The 18,449-nt window shown below is 39.2% G+C and overlaps 1 protein-coding gene across 2 annotated transcripts in view; it reads right to left on the reverse strand.

Annotated features, from left to right (window-relative positions):
* Positions 1 to 18,449, reverse strand: part of ADCY8 (adenylate cyclase 8) — a 133,680-nt gene that overhangs the window by 83,301 nt on the left and 31,930 nt on the right. The gene's annotated exons all lie outside the window — the stretch shown is intronic.

Genomic DNA, 18,449 nt, shown 5'->3' on the forward strand with positions numbered 1-18,449 from the left:
GCAAAGTAGGACATAAGCTCAATTCCAGAAAAGCCCTAGTGAAGGACAGAGCCCATCTTATAAAATCTAATTACTAGTATGAAGCTAAGTTATCACAAACATGGTAAATAGATGTGTTTTGTCTATGACCATTTCCAGGCAAGCTTGATCCAAATCTTAGCATTAATTTCTGTTTGGTTGTGTTTTTTCTTTTTTTTTTTTTCTGTCAGCTAAGCCAGCCTGGTCTTGCTTTTGTCCTGTTCTAGCCTATCAGGTGAAAAATTCTTTCTTGCTGTCACTTCTTGACAATGGCCATTTTCTTTGATTCCTGTGACATGGAATGTGACGTGGACAGTGGGATAAGGTGCACCCTCAACAAGTTCGCTGATGACACCAAGCTGTGTTGTGCCATCGACACACTGGAAGGGAGGGATGCCATCCAGAGGGACCTTGACAGGCTGGAGAGGTGGGCCCGTGCCAACCTTATGAAGTTCAACCAGGCCAAGTGCAAGGTCCTACACCTGGGTCGTGGCAATCCCAGGCACAAATACAGGCTGGGTGGAGAATGGATCAAGAGCAGCCCTGAGCAGAACGACTTGGGAGTGCTGGTGGATGAGAAGCTCAACATGAACAGGCAATGCACCCTTGTGGCCCAGCGTCTGGGCTGCATCAAGAGGAGTGTGGCCAGCAGGTCGAGGGAGGTGATTCTCCCCCTCTACTCTGCCCTGGTGAGACCCCACCTGGAGTACTGCATCCAGCTCTGGAGCCCCCAACATAAGAAGGACATGGACCAGTTGGAGAAGGTCCAGAGGAGGGCCACGAAGATGATAAGAGGGCTGGAGAACCTTTCCTATGAGGACAGGCTGAGAGAGTTGGGGCTGTTCAGCCTGCAGAAGAGGAGGCTCCAGGGAGACCTTATAGCAGTCTTCCAGTACCTCAAGGGGGCCTACAAGAAAGATGGGGAGAGGCTGTTCAGTAGGGCCTGTTGTGACAGGACGAGGCGTAATGGTTTTAAAATAGAGGGAAGTAGATTTAGATTGGATATTAGGAAAAAATTTTTTACAATTAGGGTTGTAGAGCTCTGGAACAGGTTTCCCAGAATGGTGGTGGCTGCCCCATCCCTGGAAACGTTCAAGGCCATGTTGGATGAGGCTCTGAGCAACCTGATCTAGTTGGGGATGTCCCTGCTCCTTGCAGGGGGGTTGGACTAGATGACCTTTGAAGGTCCCTTCCAACTCTAACCATCCTACGATTCTATGATTCTATATACTGCCTTAACTGGGGCTGAAGACCCTAATTTACAGAGCATTTGCATTTTCTATTAATATTCCTTACATTAGGAGCAGTTTTTCTCCTGTTTGTACCTCACCTCTCACAGCTCAGAAGAGTTTTGGTATCCTAAAGGTCTATTTTGCTCACATTCAGAAGAAATATGAGGATAAAAGGCAATTCTAGGTTGGTTTAGAAGAATATGGTTAATTCTTGTACCAGCTGTAAGGAGAGTACCATCCCTACTGAGTACCATACAAGTACATACAAGCGAAGATCCACTCCACAGGCAATACAGGCTTCCTGGCATTGATATCTTAAATCTTAACAAAGGAAAAGGTTTTGATTCTGAGCTTTCAAGGTTTTCTATCACAGTAATGGTAGCTTGGCATTTAGCTCAGCACTACTTAGCTTGCTTCCTGGCTGCAGTTGCTTTCCCCGATGGTTGTTTTAGCATGCTCCAGTGAGGCGGTATTTAAGGATGAAGACTGGGCCACTTTTCACAAGTATCAAAGTACATAGCACCCAGGAGTCCTGGCTTCAGTTCTTCCCTGTACGCTCAGTTTTCATGCGGAACATTAAACATTTTATATACACTTTCTGTTTTCTGGCAGAGAAACTGATCTTGAGGTTTTTGTAAGGCAGTTTGACATTAGAAGGATATAACATAAACTAATATTATCCAGGCTGTAAGGTATCTGCCTTCTTGAGGGGAAAAAGTTTTTCAGAGAGAACAAGACAGAGCAAAGAGAGGTGATAGGTAGAATGAGAAAGGCAAAACAATAATGAAAATGCTGGTTTTGATGATGGCAGAATTAGGTGTGCATGAAATGTAGCCATAGAGGAAATGTTTGAAAAAATGAAAGAACCCTTCCCCAGTATTTGTAGGAGGCAATATCATATCTAACTTTTACAGTGAAGATCATGAAGAATTCCCACTCTGAGCAGTCTTGGTCAGTAGTTAGTAAACAATCCTTAGCTACGGTAAAAGCGCATTGCAGATAAGCACCTTCATTTGTCTAGGTGGCAGCCCCAGCTGAGGTCAGCTGTACATTTGCTTAAGAAGGTAAAACACACACTGTTAATAGCTTCTGCTGGAGTGGCGATGTGTAATACTCCACTCTGGGATGGCAGCTTTCTCCTGGGCTCCTACCTGCATAACATGCTAAATGGAAGATGAGAGAACCGAGACTCTAATCTTTAATCCACCTGTCCTATAAACCTTTACTAAATCAAGGGCTGCCTTTGGGAGGGAGAGAAAAAAAATTATGTGAGGCAGTGACAGCTGACACAGAGCAGGTAGTGAGCTACCATGCAGTAAGCTCATCCTTTATTGTGGTAAAAAGCCTGTTTCACACCTTCTGTTTCCATACAGGTTGTACAAATTTTAGCATATCTCCATTGTCTTGACATTTTTTTCACCCTTCCCACCTGGGAATTCTGCTATCCTCCACTCTTCTTCTGATGTGTAAACACTGGTTGTGGTACTTGGGAGAGCAAGAAGAAAATTAGTCCCTCAGGAGGTCCTTTACACTCCTGTAGACCCAGATTTTTGCAGGAATGTCTAGCCCTAAGGTAGCTCCACTCTCAAATAAATGTACCATGGCATCTTAAGATGGTGTGTTTAGGAACAATTGCTGATAAATACTCCAGGAACTAGAAATATTTTTTATATTTTATGTCCTTCAGCCTCCTATAACAGAAGACACTTAGGCTATATATTTTCTTATTCCTTCACTATTAAGATACATTGGTCAATGTGACCATATAATAAATCCATCTTTTGAATAAATCAGATCAGTCTTTCAGGGAGCCGTATGATTAAAGTGCTCAATGAGTTCCTGTGAAGACACTTTCACAGTAGCACAAAACCTTTTCTCTGTAAAAAGAAATATGTTATTTCCTACCTTATCTTTGTAGGAAGACAAATGAAAATACAAATGCAAAAAGAAAAGAAGATAAAAGAAAGAAAGCAAACAGAAATCCTGGTTATTATTGAACTGCTTATGAAATCTGTGATAAGAGAACATAAAAAAGCCATTTCTTCATAGACATATGGTTAATATGGAGAATGTACTTTATTCACAACAGGAAAAGCTTACATTCCTTGTTTGCATTCAGTTAAGAAGGTATCAAGCAATGGCTGTAGAACATTTATTTAAAATAAAACGTAGTTCACTTGGCACATGTTCACTAAGCCAAGAATAATGTGCCAAGCACATTTAATATCTGAACCCTCATGCTACTCATTAAGGTAAGTTAAATGCTCTTGGCTGCACATAAGATCTGGCAATGACCCATAAAAACAGAGGTTAATTAGTAGGCCTCTGCTGCAGTCCTCCTTTATTAATACTGTAGCATGCGAAGAGCTCTTGTCAGCATCACAACTGAAAGTGCATATGCAGCTCATGTCTATATTCTGTATTACGTGTGTCATGCTATGGAGGAACACCAGAAGAAAAACAACATGTAAGTGTGCATGTGTGTAAGTGTGTGTGTGTCTATGTATTTTTACGAGGCAGTCCAGCCACCAGTCAATTCTCTGGTACTGAAACATTCAAAGAGCAGAAAATTCTTCTCTCTATGGGCATCAACCGTCCTTTGCTGGTGCAAGCTGCTCTTGCATCACACTAGACTGACATGGTGGTGGGGATGCCGAACAAGGCCCCTTCCAGAAGTCAAGCACTGAGAGATGGACTCTGGTGTAGATCATGTCCATCCTTTATTTTCCTACAGCTGACGCTAATGTTTTATGGACCAGGATGTGTCCCTCTTGACAGGCCTTTCACATCACTTTGCTTCAATCCAGCAGTTAAAAAAGGTTTACAGTTATCCAAGAATGAATGTAAGGTCACTGTTTCCTTCATATAAGGATCCTTGCCTCATAACTCCTCTTTAAACTAGATAAATATTACTATTCCTCTTTCACAGATTTAGATACTGTGGCACAGAAGAGCAACACAAATGGGTGGAGGTCATGTGAAAAAGAGCAGTAGCAAATCACAGAGAAGAAAAATTCAATTATTTTTTTTTTATAGTCTTCTGTACCTTACCATTTGCATGATTAAAGAGTCCTCACATTCCTAGTCAGTCTCTCCTGGAAGGCATTTTCACAGAGGGAGGGAAAGACATGAGAAAAAAAAATCTCTTTTTCAGAGAAAGGCTTAATAAAGAAGTGTCATGAACTCTAAGGAGAAGAAAACTACATTATCCAGCTTTGTTGAAAGCTTGCTAGTTGAGCAATTGGCTAAGTGGAGACAATTCAAAGGTGAGTAGCTGTAGTGGTAAGTAGTTTGGAAAGGAACAAATGTATTTGTTAAAGAAAAAAGACATAGAAGAAAGAAGATATCAACAAAAGGATGTTATAAAAGAGCTAGTGATCTATTCTCCTGTTAACCATTCATGACATGAATCAGATGGAGTAGTCAGATTTTAAAGTAAATAAATGAAAGAAGAACCTTTAACCCAAAGAATAACCAAGTAAAAGAAAAAAGACCAGTAGGAATCACTAAATGTAACAAACTGATTGTAGAATTCAGGCCTGGATTCAGACACCTGAATTTGAGTGACTACAGTGACTAAGGTTTCATTTTATCCAGTGTAATCTAATCTGGAGAGATACTCAACAGATCAGATGTAAATCACTGCTTTGGTGTCACTGCACGTCTCTCTGGTCTCCCTTGTCTGTATTGACTAGATCTCAGATGGCTGTACCGGGAGCTCAGAGGTGTAAAAAGTCATCTAGTTTAGGAGGTGTCTAAATATGAAGTTCACTCCTACCCAATCTACTCCTTCAGGAAAATTTAGGAATAGTGAAATAAATTCTGCAATGATCAAGGAAATTAACTTCATGAGTCACATGTGTCTGCTTAAAGTCCCAAGACTGTAACACTGATACTTTCTCTGATGTCCACTTCTTGTTTTATGCATCTGATAGTCATTCTTTGTTGAACAACTTCCCTGTGCTCTGCATGCACTGACTGCTTGTGTCCCTCATACTGAAATCAGGGGGTATCAGCAGTGCTTACAATTGCACAAATATAGCTAGGCATATTGATGGAAAAGTGGGACATGTTCCTGATGACTAAATAACAACTTTTGGAACAATTTTTGAGATGATTCAATTAACCAGTGCACAAGGTCTCAGTCTTGTGAGTAAAAACTGAACGGTAGACCTTTCCACCAATGCTGATCAAAGAAAACAAAATACCAACAACCACAAAACACCAACAAGCAATCCAGGGCCTGCAGGAGGTTGCAAGGAGAAAGGTCAGACTTCCCAAGGTTTCCCTGCAGATCATGTGAAGGCTTCACCGCAGCAGGATCTGCTGTCTGCATAAGGTCCCTGCACCAACTCCCCTTAGATGGTACACGGCAAATGACGACATGTTGCCTGTACTGCCCTGGGATTTTCCTTTGTTTCTCAACATCTTTACCAGGGTTGGCTTTGCCAAGGGATGAAAAGCCCCTCTTGAATGACAGTTTAATTCAGGTTTTGCTCTTTCTCCTCTACACATAATTTCAAATGGGTGAACCTATATGTATTTTGTGGCAGGAAGTCTTTGGATGGCAGAACAGGTTGCTTATGGCTATTCCCAAGACACTTCTGTAAAGCTGGAGTGGACATACCCCAGCAATGTTTAACTCAACAGACACTCTAGAGAAACTGCTCCACACTTCTAATCTTGATTTTTAAGAATCATTTTTCCAGGACCATCAAGCTTGGCTTTAACAACATTTACAATTAATATCATAGAGGCTTTATTGTCTTAAGCACTGAACTTAATAGCATGAGAAAAGGGCTGTTCAGAACAGTGGTTTTAGCCTTCCCAGAGCACTTGAGCTTTTGTTACATTTAAGGGAAGTAGATAAAAATGATATTGTTTTATACTGAAAAACTGACAATGTTCAGAATAGATGTAATTATTGTAGATGCCACTCTAGAAAATGGGAATTAGCACCTCTCATTATGATGAACAGCTCTAAAGAGGAATTCGTTCATAATTATTTAGTGCACAATGGATAGTCTATTTGTAGCTGTTTTTTCTTGTGCTTTATCAAGACAAAGGCAAGTAACTAAAAAATATGGAAGGAACTGCAATATTTAATACATTCAGACTTGTGGGGTTATGAGGTTGCCTGTTAGCTTTTACTACTTTCTGCTGCAATATGCGATATGAGCTGCATCGTCCTTCTTTTATTTGAATTCAGGCAGTTACCATTCCCACTCATCCCATCCTTGGCTGCATGTTGAATTTAGGCATCTGCTGTTCTCAAAGAGAAACAAGGCCAGATCACACAGGAGGTTCTGGAGTCTCCTTTTGTTTAGCTATTGGCTATGACACATAACTAGAGTCTCATCCAAACTAAACCCAGCGTTTATGAGAGTCATGACTTTTTATAATGGTGCCTAATTAGCTGTTAACTGAGAAGTATGATACAGTTTGTGGTAATGTGAGAAGGAAAAAGCTTCTTCCACAAACTTCTTGTAGAAAGGACATTTTATCCCATTGTTTCCTCAATGCTACTGTCCAGAACAGCATGAGACAATATATGTAGCACTTGCTGAAGGAAAGGACTGCAGTGATGATGATGAATGGTTTGAAAATTCAAGCATCTGAAGCCACATTACAAAATCTTGGCAGGGCTTGACTATTAACAGTCTATTGCCAAGTGTCAAAGGAGGCGCCTTTCTCATCAGCCAGTTGGCTATGTAGGAGTATTGCAATATTAATGCCTGCTTGCCGTGTGCTCCCTGAGCCATAGAAGGCTGATTCCAGGGCATCCAGTTTTCATTTTCATGCCTTCCCAGTATCATTTTGGCTTCATCAACACTTAGCTCATCCTGTAACATGCTGGGAAGTGATGGAACAACCCTCCCTGTTGACTTTTTTGGCATTGTACTGTTCAGTAGGGCCTGTTGTGATAGGATGAGGGGTAATGGTTTTAAGATAGAAGGAGGTAGATTTAGATTGGATATTAGGAAAAACTTTTTACAATGAGGGTTGTAGAGCACTGGAACAGGTTGCCCAGAGAGGTGGTGGAAGCCCCATCCTGGAAACGTTCAAGGCCAGGTTGGATGAGGCTCTGAGCAACCTGATCTAGTTGGGGATGTCCCTGCTCCTTGCAGGGGGGTTGGACTAGATGACCTTTGAAGGTCCCTTCCAACTCTAACCATTCTATGATTCTATGATATTGAGCACAAGCAATGTTTAATAATCACAGAACCTCTGCATCCTAATACAGGATTTTTTACCTCCTGACTGAAAAACATGTTAGACTTACGTTCCATTGTGAAACCCAACCGTGTAACAAAGACGTGGTGAAAAGTAGAAGTTAGTTCAAAAACAATTTGTATTACCACCCTGCCTTGTTAACAGGAACATTTATGCTTACAAGGGATACTGTCCAGCCCCACGGTAATCCATTAGACATATCTAACACATGGAAAGGCAAATTTTATAGTATTGTAGTTGTGTTTCTTTCAAATCTCATGATGATCTGATGATCTTTTTTTTTTAAAAAAGGAATTATTCTGTATCAAATGACTGTAAAAAAGAAAAACGTTCAGATGAATAGCATTTATATGCAAATAAGATACATATCTCAACAAAAAGCATTGTACTGTCTTCTAGTGTATTGGCTTCTATAAATTCCAGTTAGTTTGGATGGGAAGGAAGGAGCCATATCTTAACAGGAAAAAGATAGACACGTCTACTGGAGACTGATTCTATAGTGCCATAATCTTGTTAGTCCTTATTTCACAGGAATAGAAAATGAGAGCAGAACGTCTGTAGTGCTATTCCCCGGTACACTTCCACTTCTCTAGGACTGCTTTGACTTATTTGCTGTTGAAACTTCATGTTCTGCACTGTTTCTACTTTTTATTAATTTAGATGTTTCTTTTTCCGTTTTGTTACTTTTTTTTTCTGTTTCAGAAATTACTGAAAAACAGCAAAACACATGTTTCTCAACAGTACTATCTATTGCAGCTAATGATGTAGAAAATGGCAGAAAGCAAGCTGACAAGCCATTTATTTTTTGGCTTTATATGACTAGATCACTGCAGAACAAGATGTAAAAGAGGTAGGAGGTAATCTATTTTGGTCAAAATAAGGAATATACCTTTTCAGAAACTTTCAAGACTGCAACACTGAATAGCACAAGCTGGATAAAATTTCCCCTGGGAAGCTTCTATAGGTGGGAGTGGTGGTCATTTTCTGAAAATCACATCCCTTTTAATAGACTACTAGGCGGATACTTAAGTACTGATGGTGTGAAAAACCTTCAGCCTTTTAATAAACATGAATAAAAAATTTTATTTTACCTTAAATTATCTCAGCAAAGGCATCAGTGACATGACTCTGGCTAGCTTAAAATAGGTACTGCTCATGGGCAGATTATTTGAAACCATTATCTGGACCACAGAGTCTCTGTATTAATTGTGAAGCCTGTAAGGACATTTTTAGAGTCTTCCTTCAGTCATTTAGGGATACTAAGGAAAGTCAATAACAACTTTCCTTCGTACCCTAAAAATTCTGATGCTGAACAAGAAAGAAGAATGACCTTTGTTCTGGTTTTGTTTAGTAGGGGGCGGGGGGGCTAAGGTGGTAGTTTCTGTAGGAAACTGCTAGAAGTCACTCCCCTTTGTTCAGTGGACTCGTCTGGGCTGAGTGGACTTGGTGCTGGCCAAGGCTGAACCAATTGGTAGCAGAATGTCCCGTGATAACGCCTCTTCTGTGATAACGTATTTAAGAAGGGGAAAACAGAAAAAAAAAGAAGGAGAAGATGTGAAGCAGCTGAGCAGGGGCAGAGAGAGGGAGGCACGAGCCTTGTGGGCCTTGCAGGCCTCACCCTCTGGCCTCCTGCTGGGCAGCCGACTGGGCCCAACTTGGCTCGGCCTGGCTGCAAGAAGTGGAGAGGAGATGAGAAGTGAATAAGATTTAAAAAGGATCCTGAGAGGCGTCTGCCAGCCTGTTGTGAGGAACGGCTGCAGACGCCAAGATCAGTTCAGAAGGAGGGGGAGGAGTAATGCGGCTCCTGGCCAAGATTCCCCTGCAGCCTGTGGTGACGACCATGGTGGAGCAGGCTGTGCCCCTGCAGCCCATGGAGGTCCACAGAGGGGCAGAGATCCACCTGCAGCCCGTGGAGGACCCCACGCCGGAGCAGGTGGAGGCCTGAAGGAGGCTGTGGCCCATGGAGGGCCCGCTGGGGCAGCTGTTGTGGAGGGACTGCAGCCCGTGGAAGAGATGACCCACGCCGGAGCAGTTTCACGAAGGACTGCGGCCCATGGGAGGGACCCCACGCTGGAGCAGGGGAGGAATGCGAGGAGTTCTTCCCCCGACGATGAAGTAGCGGCATGAAACAATGCCTGATGAACTGACCGCGACCCCCATTCCCTCTTCCCCCCTGTGCTGCTCAGGAGGGGAAGGTAGTAGAGATAATGTTAAGCCCGGGAAGAGGGAGGGGTGGGGGGAGGTTATCTTGTTCTCTGTCTCATTATCCTGCTACTTGGAAGAAACTAGGTGTGGAGATTTGTTGTAAGACGTTGTACTGTATTTGTATTCCATCACTGTTTTGTTTTCTTCTGTTATTGCTGTTAAATTTACTTTTTGTTCAATCTCAACCCACGTGTTTTTGCTGGGTTTTTTTTTTTTGTTTACCAGTTCTCCCTTCTGTCCCGCTGGAGGGTGGAGGGAGTGAGAAAGAGACTGCATAACCTGGTCTCGATCGAGGCTGAACTACAACAACCCTAAAATAAGTGAGTATATTCAGAGCTCAGGAAAGGTACTAGGCTGGCTAAAGTGAAGCCTGGAGTTCTTTATTTAAGCAGAGATGACTGTACTGCAGACCAGCTGGCAGAAGTGTCTCATCGCTGTAGGGGGCTGAAACTATTTCATTCCCCTTATTCATTTCACCTTGGTTCGCTTCTCTGAGACAATCAGCAAGGGTTGCTAGTCAGTGGCTGTTGTGATAATGGTTTTTTTGGTTTTTTTTTTTTTTATTAGACACCTCTCTTTTTAGCAAGGAGCTGAGAACACGGGAGGCACAGATCACCAAAACCTGATCAAATGAGCTATCAGTCCCATTCACTGTTGACCAGCATAGCATTTAAAGAGCCTGTTTTAGAGATGAAAAAAACCCACACATTTTCAGAAAGTTATTTGGTCACTAGTGAATCCAAAAGCCATCTACTAGGGTGGGGAAGCAGAGGTTTCCTTCTCACCAACTTCTTCTAGGGAAAGCCTCCATGACTGAAGTCCTGACACTCTTTGGGATCATTTTTTCCCCTGTATAAGTAACAGTTCAGGGTCTGTTTCTCTAGTATTGGCTATAAACCTCATAATTATGTTTGAGTCCGTCTGACTACTCCAGATTTGCAAGGAATGGGAGAGAACGTAGAGGGTGATTTTTCATGTTGATTTTACCTTGGATTTCTACTTGAAAGTTAAAGGTGGGGGTTATGCTCTGACGGTAAGAAATAAACATCAGCAGCAAATGTGAAGAAACAGCATCTAAAATCTGACATGTAAGATGTTGTGTTTTCTACTGTAAGTGGGTTGAGCAGATGGGGTATTTTGAGACAAGAAGATGTATAAAATGTGTATGCTGGTTCTGTGATGTGTTTCCTGGTATCTATAAAAGCATAACTGCATGTAAATATTGCTCCTCCTCATCTCAATAAATAGGAAAAGTCTGTCAATGGACTTAGATAATCTTCTGAATCACAATATGGATATGAATTGTAAAGAACAATATAAAGTTTGTGTTTTCCTTTGCTTCCTGGATTAACCAGTATGTTATACTTTAAGTATGATCCTCTTGAGTACTGAAGGAGCAATTCCAAGAACAAATTTCTATTGGAATCATGGCTCGCTAAAGAAAGGCACCGAGAGGAAAGAAAGTCCGCATAACTGTGAAACCTTTCTCAACATCTTACATTCAACAGACCATTTCCTTTAAAGAAAGCTTGCTAGAGTGCAGCATCTAACCAGAAGTTTACATAGAATTTTTAGTTGGGAGGTTATTGTTTGCCCTTTAAAAATAAAATTATTGTGATTACAGTTTTTATTTATGAAGCATTTTAAACTACTGCTATAATGAAAAAGAAAGATCATGTGGCCTCTAAAATTCAGATTACTCTTTTAAAAACCAAATCCAAACTTTATCCTCATGCCACTTTAGAGGGATTTTAATATTTTTAGCGCCAATATAAAAAAAAAGATGACTTTATAGTGTTTAACCCTCTTAAAGTGTCCTTTCCAATCCCAGTCCAATCTGCTCTTACTTTAGAGGTTGCAAAGTACTGATGGTTGATTAAAATCTAGATCTGTAAGAGCTTGATAAAACCTACACAACATATAAGCTTCTTTTTTTTGAAAAAAAAAAAAGCAACCAACCACAGTTCATCAGTCTACAGAGAGCTTCTTACAGCTGTACAAAACAGAGGTTGTTGCACAGGAAAGTGTGAAAAAAATCCTCTGGAAGTAGAGGTAGGAGGGAAACAAATGGTCAAAGAGAACAGTTTTCTAATGGAAAAAGAGATTAAGACAGGATTACAGTTTTTCTACAGATAACAGACAGGAGAAACTAAATATGCCAACAGCAGACTGTTCTGAAGAATAAGGAGTGTCTTCTCCTTCTACATCACTCATATCCACACTGGGAAAATAGAATATACGTTCATGACCAGAAAACATTCAACCCTTTTCTCACCTAGACAAATAGTTCTTTATGGTGGTGGGGCTTAAATCCTTTGTGGAAATTGAATGAGGTAATATTCAAACTGTTTTAACTTTCAAAATGAGCTTTAATTGAATTTGTAGAATCCCCTGTGAGAAAGAGATTGACTGGAAAGTAGGTGTCCAGTGACCCAGTGGCAGGACTTGCAGGGAGGAAGTGCCTGCTTGGGTGTTCTCTGAGAGAACTCTTCTCATTAGGCCATTTAATGACGAAAATGTTTTTCTTCTTGTTCCCAACTAATCTGACCAAACCCATAATTATGCCTGCAGGTATCTATCTTCACTTCACCTTGCTGGAAAGCATCCCCAGAAGCTGGGTGGACCAGGTATGATAACAGCCTCGATCTTCTCACTTGTCTTGTACTCCTTGCAAGACAAGAGGCAGGCAGTGGTTGTTCCCTACCAAACTCTCTTAATTGCTTCTTCTTCTATCCTTAACCTCCACCTCCTCTTCCACTATGCTAGACAAGAAAGTGTTAATAAAGATAGAGAGAAAACATTGAGAAGGAGTTTTATTTCCATAAGAGGACTTTCTCTTCAGGGCTTAAAAACTGGAGGCTTTCTTTCTGATTTGCATCTTAGTCACTCCAAATAGCTTAGCACAGCAGTGGCAGTGCAGCTTTGCTGGTGAACTCCGCACACGAAGTAGGGAGTTTCCTTTTCATGAGTGGTGTAGAACCTGCTACAGTGAGAACAAGAACAAACATCTCACCAGAGGATGGATATAAGCATCACACAGATCTAGACTGATTTCACCTGTCATCTCAAACAACTGCAGAGAAGATCCTTCCTTCATAAGATACTATCTTGTGATCTAAATCTACCAGAAATAATGCAAATAGAACATTTGAACACTAGTTCCATCCACAAGTTGTTCATGTTAGAAGGATAAAGTCTAACAACTTTGGTCTTCTTGAAAGCAGCCTCTCATTCATATTTCACTATTGCTTTGTGTGGGCTCCATCAGTCTCATTGGTCTAGAGAGGTCTTGGATGGAGAGTAGAAGTCTGGCCATCACATAGAAGTCTCTTAATTGTAAGTAAAATGGCTTTTCTCTGAATAGCAGTCCTATAAGGTTGTGATCTCATTACAAGATAATAGTTAAGCGCTGCACTGATTTTTAAACCTATTTGCCTTCTGTGATGTTCCCTTTCCAGTCATTTTAAGTCTCCATTTCCAGCTTTAGCCATAAGAAATTTCATAAGCCGGATATTAAACTTCTTGCACAATAATTATTTTCAGATATGTATAACTCAGCATACATATGTGTGACAGAAGGAGAAGTAGAGTGATGAAGTTATCTGAGAGACTCTTTATAATTAAATGGTAATATTTGAAGTTTTTAAATGTTAGACAAATTTCAAGAAAAGATGAATTACTGGAGAAAGAGCAGGTAAGGACACCAGTGATATTATAAATTCAATTCTTCATGAAGTCATAATTTCGATATGTGTCTGGATTTAATATGCCATTCATTTAATACTTAGGGATTTTGTATGATGAGAAATAGAAATGAAAATGAAATTTAATGCAGGTTCCTGCTCTTCATTGAGGGCAATTTCACAGCATTTTTACAATGAGGGAAATGACATGTTCATTGTTTTTGAATGTTTTGCAGTAGCTAATTAAGAAAGTAAGCTATACTTTCTGTTTGCATTACCAGATATTATAAAAGCAGAATTACCTGCTGTGTACTTCCAATAAAATCAAGATAAAAAGGAAGAAAGTGGTTTTTTTTAAGTGGTTGTTAACAAAGTACAGCACTGGGCGTCAATCTTTTGAAACAAATAGATACCAAATCAAAATATTGACACAAAATTTCAAACAGGTACTGGAAAGTAGTGATATTCTTGGAACAAAATGGACTTAAGAAAACTGAGAACCTCGTGTTTATTGTTTATTTGTAATTACAATGTGTTGAAAAACAAACTAGGGGACATTTCATGGCTGCCATTTTTGGTTTGTTAATATAAATACATATATTAAGTACAAGAAGCTAACTACATTTCATTAGAAAATATTTAAATTAATTATTTGATCAATAGCTAGTAAACTGAGACTGTTTTTACCACACATTATTTTGTCTGTGCTGCCTTCTCTAGCTTGCTTCTCTGATACTCCTGCCTTTATATGATAGTTTTTCTGGTACTCGTCAACAGTGGAGTCTCATTTAACCAAGCCAAGCTCTGAACTGTTTTAGATATTCTCCAAAGTTCCAATTTTGTAAAGAAAATTGGGAAAGAAGTAGGCACAGATATTCCGTCAGTTTCACAGAGTGCTGGGATTTCCAAATGGTGTCACACAGATAATATCATACAGTTAAGCACATAAACATCATTAACAATGACTGCTGGAGTAATTCTCCTTTGTATCCACAGTACTGCTCACTTCATTAATATAGTGATTAGAGTTAGAAAATTCATTGTAATTTAAAATGCTAACATGTACTTGTTAAAAACCCCAGGTGCTTAAAAATAAAAATAAAAATAAAAAAGTCAGATCCTTGATGAACTAGTCACTTTTGAAAAACAACTAAAACTCCTAACTTTCTGAAATACTTCTGAACATTTTATTCAAAGTCTTATTGAGAGTAAATTGTGATGGGGAGGAAGGATGAAAAAAAGATGTATGAGCCTAATTGTACAGAGTTTTGGAAACATGGAAACTGGAAATAAAGTCACTTAAAAGCTTTGATAAACTTTGTCCAGGCTCCTTTTCCATCACACAGGTCTACACTTTGCCCTCTTCCTTCCTATGCAGTAAGAGAATGAATTGCAATTGTCATAAAAGCTGAACTTGCACCTGACGGTATTTTCTGTGGACAATGAACCAATGGAGCTAATTCAGATTTACAGCTATCCATTTGAGACTATAATATGGCACACAAACATTTTTATGTAGTAAAATGGCTTTGACTGTCAAACTGGAAAACCTCATGGTAATACTGAAATAGAGCAAAGCATCCTTAAATCCTGAAAACCCCACAAAAGGAAGAGATCATAGACTGCTGGAAAATAACGACGTCTGGAAAACAAACTGTCACATCTAACTGTCCAAATTTCAGCTCAGAGTAGCATAAACAGTGACAAAAAAAAAAGTTTTCCCTCACCTCATGGGATTTTGGTGGTTTCACCTACTATTGTCATTGCACTCTACAAAAAAGTATGATGACAAAAGAATAAATGAAACTGCTTTCACTGAAAAAACCTCAGCTCATCTCTATAAAATTTATCAGGAAATACAGAACCATCTCTTCCTTTCTACCACAAGACAGAAGCTGATGCAGTAGAGACTTTATTTGTATTTCAGAAGATCTGCAAATACTCATTAGGGGAGTCTTATAAATCTCCAAAACCCAAACAGATCCTTGCTTATGAGTATTATTGTTTGCTTGTACAGCTCTGTATGTCTGGATGGTAACTCTCGCTTGTCTCTAAAACATAGATCGTAAAATGTTTGGCTCACAATTGGGTCACTTTCCATGACTGCCTCTTTTAGCAATTACACAACAGTGAATAATGATAGCAATAGCATTTATAGTTATTAGAATGACGGATGATTAGAGATGACAAATATAAGGGATATTGAGAAATTGGAAGGGTCATTTTGAGAATGCAGAAACTTAATTTCTTAGTTTTAACAATGCACAGTGATGAACAGAAGTATATCTGAAGCATTTATATAACCTTCATAATTATAAAAATTTGGAGTCTTATTCTGCAGTTACTTATGGAAGAGCATATCATTGCTTGCTTCATTTTTTAACTTGTTTTTTTCTTACATTAATTTTACTCTTCTTCGGATTTAAACAAAGTAAGGACAAAATCAGACCCTGTAGGACCTATCTGGCAAGCTGTCATACTTCATAAGATGTGTCATGTATATGACATGTCAATTCTAATTATCAGTTATTTTCAGTTTAGTCATGAATTATTTTCAGTTTAGGAAGTAGAAGCTGTGTGGGGTGGAAACAAACCTTGAGAGATTTTAATTGTCACTCATTACTATAAAAAGCAGCAGTACCACCACACGCCACAAAAAAAACCCCTTGACTCTGCTGTAAGAAACATTAAGTTTAGACAGTTTATGAAAAGTGGAGGAGAAATAAATCAAAGTGGAAGAGAATTCAGAATTCCTGGAATTATTATCTGGAAGAATTACAGAAATAATTATTCCTTTGTTTTCTCTGCATCTTTTTAGCTCTTCAGCCATATTTTTAGAAATTTTCAGAAGCCACATCACAACTATTGGCCAACACTTTTTCCTCCCCTTCATATATCAGAGCTATTTTCTAGAAAGTCATAGAATGAATTTATTAGACTTCATCAGGATTTAATCCTTACTTTAAAAAATGTGATATACCTTAACAAGTAATATGATTTTTAGATTCATGTGAACTACAGATCCCCTGTATGATGAAATACACGTCTTTAAGATAGAAAAATGCTAGCAGTCACTGAATTACTACCTGCGAATACTGATCAAGTGAGCATGAACAAGCTGCTCAAGAAAAGCAGTCATGTAAAATGTGACATTGTCAGTCTTGTTAAAGACGATATGTTTAGAAATTGCTTAAATGAGTCACTACTTCAGAGGCAAAGGGAATGAATGAAGACTGAGGGAAACAGGCTGTCCGTGCCTCAAGACATTCCAGTATTGGAATATTTTGTCATCGTTGTTGTCCCAAACACAAATGAAAAACTGAAAAGTATGTGTATGTTATATGTGTGTATATATATATATAGAAGTGTGTAATAACACAGTTTTAAAGTTCTAACAGAATTAATGGGAAATAGTTCAAAATGTTTTGTTCCTAAATTTTTGGTCAGCTTATCATTGAAGTTTTAAAAGCCATCTTTCATTTAGTGTCTTGACATGAGTATTTTTCTCTTGTGAGCATTTCCTTCAGTATGAATACATTTTCCCTTGTGCATTTCCAGTTATATGATGCCTATGACACACTGCTTTGTTTGGTTATAAGTGAGTCTCAACTACAGCGAGGTAACTCTCCAGGGAGTCCTACCTTCAGGAGACGGCACAACCCTGAAGCATTGCAAGGCACTGGGCCAAAACAAAATGCACAGTTCAACATTGACTGATTAGAAACAAATATTTCAGATCCAACCCCTACTTCCTCCCTCACCTCAAAAAAAATCTGCTTTTTTTTTTTTTAAACCCACCCAAATGGAAACAATCTGTCTTCATTTTCATAACAGGAAATAAAATTTCAGCAAAATTGAATTTCTTAAAAAAAAATGTTCTTTGTAGAAATTTCATTTCCCATGAGAAAATAAAATAATTGTAATGGAAAATCCTCAGAATCATCTGTAACAGAGAAATCCTTTGCTAGTGTTTTAGAAAGATCTTTACAATGAACTCTACAAAACAATGATCAAAAAAAAAAAAAACAAACCCAAAATACATGAAAATGTGGTCCTATATTTAAAATGAGAACAGAGCATCCTAGCTAGCATCCCTCAAAGCCTCTTTAGTCAGCAATGACTGCAGAGATGTGCTGGCACAGGTAACTTGCATTACTCAGCACAGTCATGTATTCATACTGAGTCATTAGTCAGTAAAGTCCAGAATATGACATCTTCCTAGATCTCTGTATAAAAGCATGGCTTTTGAGAAGTAAATTGAAGAAAATAGAGAAACAATACGTGTACCTATAGAACAGAACAAAATGAATGGCTGAGTTCATTTGAGATTGAAATAGCAGTGTAACACACACACATATATTATATATGAGCTGTATTTTGATATTAATGCAAGTTTTTAAAAAACAGATAAGCCTTACGATATTTTACCGGGAATGCAAAATTTGGATAGCATGCGACATCTCATTTCTGCTGCCTTGCTACAAAATAATAAGCAGCAAACTTACTTATTCAACGCCTTTTATTCTGGATTGGAAAGAATCTAAGAGCAACCACACCTGCTTGGATTGGAAGTTCACCTAGGCCACTATGCTATTGCACACGGTGGCTGAAAGGAAATTTTTAGGGAATAGTTTAAGAGCAGAGAAAGCATACTTCCCTGTAGTGGTCTCCAAGCTCCAAATATTCTTCTGTGTGCCAGAGGTAATGTTTTAGTGTTTTCTGTGCCTTGATAGGGTTCTCCTCCATGAACTTGCTTAGTTTTATATTGGCTGATACAAGTTTTACTGTCCACAACACTCTGAAACATTGAGTTCCCCAGTTTAACCTCTCTTCTGCAAAGGACAATTTCTAAACACCTGCCAGCCACTATTATATTTGATAGTCTCTTCTTTTTATATGGGAAAGGACAACGAACAGCCATTCTCTATTCATCCTATTTCCCAGAGAAAATCTTTAAGATGTCATATCAGATCGATACACACCAGCAAAATAACAGCATGAAACTCACGTAACCTGCACAAATCAGGCGGCGTCACATTGGAGTCAGCGAGGCTACAGAAGCCCAGTCTTTTCCAAT

This window comes from Chlamydotis macqueenii, chromosome 2 (genome assembly GCF_036417535.1).
Source record: "Chlamydotis macqueenii isolate bChlMac1 chromosome 2, bChlMac1.mat, whole genome shotgun sequence".
NCBI classification, from domain to species: Eukaryota; Metazoa; Chordata; class Aves; order Otidiformes; family Otididae; genus Chlamydotis; species Chlamydotis macqueenii.